The sequence below is a fragment of the Heptranchias perlo genome, chromosome 20, assembly GCF_035084215.1.
Source record: "Heptranchias perlo isolate sHepPer1 chromosome 20, sHepPer1.hap1, whole genome shotgun sequence".
In the NCBI taxonomy this organism is placed as follows: Eukaryota; Metazoa; Chordata; class Chondrichthyes; order Hexanchiformes; family Hexanchidae; genus Heptranchias; species Heptranchias perlo.
The window spans coordinates 17398315-17399240 of record NC_090344.1 but is presented as its reverse complement, the minus strand read 5'-3'; the positions used below and the strand labels follow the sequence as shown (position 1 = coordinate 17399240).

General features: G+C 43.8%; 1 non-coding gene across 1 annotated transcript; it reads right to left on the bottom strand.

Moving 5' to 3' along the window:
- Nucleotides 1-214: 214 nt before the first annotated feature.
- Nucleotides 215-296, bottom strand: trnas-gcu (transfer RNA serine (anticodon GCU)). The gene has a single exon. It is a non-coding gene; the product is annotated as a tRNA-Ser (tRNA).
- Nucleotides 297-926: the final 630 nt, after the last annotated feature.

Genomic DNA, 926 nt, shown 5'->3' with positions numbered 1-926 from the left:
GACCATAAGATTTACTCATTTTACAATGACACCAATGTGCACTCTGATATTTCGCGATCTCACAATCTCACAATCTCAACACCTTCCTGGAAGGAACTGTTGCTGATTTCAGCAAACAATACAAAACCCTCCGTCTGCCGTTTCGAGAAGGATGGGACTTTCACCAGACCTTCTGGGTGGACTGAATGGGAGAAACAAAACATAAACGCAATAACGACGAAGATGGGATTCGAACCCACGCGTGCAGAGCACAATGGATTAGCAGTCCATCGCCTTAACCTCTCGGCCACCTCGTCGCATGCAGAAACATGCGAAACCCCCTTTATTCAAAATTAAAATTCTGGCTATGTTGCCAATCTGAAATAAAAACTGTAAATGTGTATATCCTCTGCAGGTCAGGCAGAATCTTTCGACATAGAAACAGAGTTAACGTTTCAGGTCCATGACCATCACATGAGTATTCCAACTCACTCAACTTGCGCCTTGTAAATGGTTGAACGGCTTTAGGGAGTTAGAAGGTGAGTCACTTGGCGCAGAATATCCAGCCTCTGACCTGCTCTTGTCGCCACAATATTTATGTAGCTGGTCCAGTTATGTTTCTGGTTAATGGTGACCACTAGTATGTTGATAGTGTGGGATTCGGCGATGTTACTAACGAATCCCCACAGAAGAGATTTACTGTAATGATTCCAGGGATGAGGGGTATAAGTTTCATGAATAGATTGGAGAAGCTGGGGTTGTTCTGCTTGGAACAGAGACGGTTACGAGGAGATTTGATAGAGGTATTCAAAATCATGAAGGATCTGGACAGAGGAGATAGAGAGAAACTGTTCCCATTGGTGGAAGGTTCAAGGAGCAGAGAACATCGATTTAAGGTGTTTGGCAAAAGAACCAAAGGTGACATGAGGAGAAACTTTTCCACACAG